This window comes from Myotis davidii, unplaced genomic scaffold (assembly GCF_000327345.1).
Source record: "Myotis davidii unplaced genomic scaffold, ASM32734v1 scaffold599, whole genome shotgun sequence".
Lineage (NCBI taxonomy): Eukaryota > Metazoa > Chordata > Mammalia > Chiroptera > Vespertilionidae > Myotis > Myotis davidii.
The window spans coordinates 408712-409838 of record NW_006290772.1 but is presented as its reverse complement, the minus strand read 5'-3'; positions in this window follow the sequence as shown (position 1 = coordinate 409838).

Sequence of the window (1127 nt, the reverse complement as noted above, 5' to 3'; positions counted from 1 at the left end):
GGAGCTGCCAGTATGTAAGTTCTGAGTCCACAAATGGACACGGGGTCACTTCTGCCCGGAAAGCAATCACAACTCCTGCCCACACCCAAGGGCAGGGAACACAGACCCTCCCTTCTGGTCGGGAGGAGTAGCAAGGACTTTTCCATCTCCAACCCATCTCAGCGCTCCACTCTCCCTGCCCTGTGGGTTCTCACTCTCCTTTATCTCACCTCCAGGCCTGCGGATTCTGTCTCTCCTGGAGGTCCCCTGTCCCTGTTACCTCCCCTTGGGTTATTGCAGTCCCTCCAAGCTTACCCCCCTGTCCACATCCATTCCCTTTCTGCTGCTCCCCAATATTCCTAGAGCAGTGTCCTTTCTCTGTTGCTCTGCTCAGAAACCATGAATGGCTCCCTACTTCTCGCTGAACAATTTCCAAGCTCCTAGGTAATACATTTACATTTGCCATATAATCTAGCCCCCTCCTGTCACCAACTGGACTGCCATTTTCTCCAAGCAACTGGACCACACTTTAGTTTCTTCTGCTCCAAGTGACCACCTACTGGCACTCTGAGCCTGCACATATTCACTCCCTCCGCCTGGCAAGTTTCTCTGTCTCCTGTTCTGCGAGACTTCTGCTCTACCTTCAAAACCCAGAGAAAATGCCCCTCCTCCACAAAGCCTGCTCACACTAGTCTTATCATTGCCCATCGAAGCACATTCTGCCTTAAATCCTTGTTAGTAACATGGCTCTTGAAGTAGGAGCCATGTGTCTAACTCATATTTCTTTCACCAATTTAATAACTGTTTATTGAGGCCCAGAGCCAGCTTCCAGGGATATGGCAGTGACTAAGACAAGAGACTCCCTGTGCCCAGAGAGCTTACATTCCAGAGGGTGCTACAGATGGCAAACAGAGGCACCAAGACACATAATGATCAAAGATTAGGAGGACTGGAAGGCAAGAGAGCCAAGGGGGCCCTGGCCAGAGTGGCTCAGTTGGTTGAGCACCATCTGTGCACCGAAACGTTGCCGGTTCGAATTCAATCAGGGCACATATCTGGGTTTCAGGTTTGATCCATAGTTGGGGAGCATACAGGAGTGTACAGGTGCATACAAACACATATAGGAGACAGCTGATTGATTTTTCTCT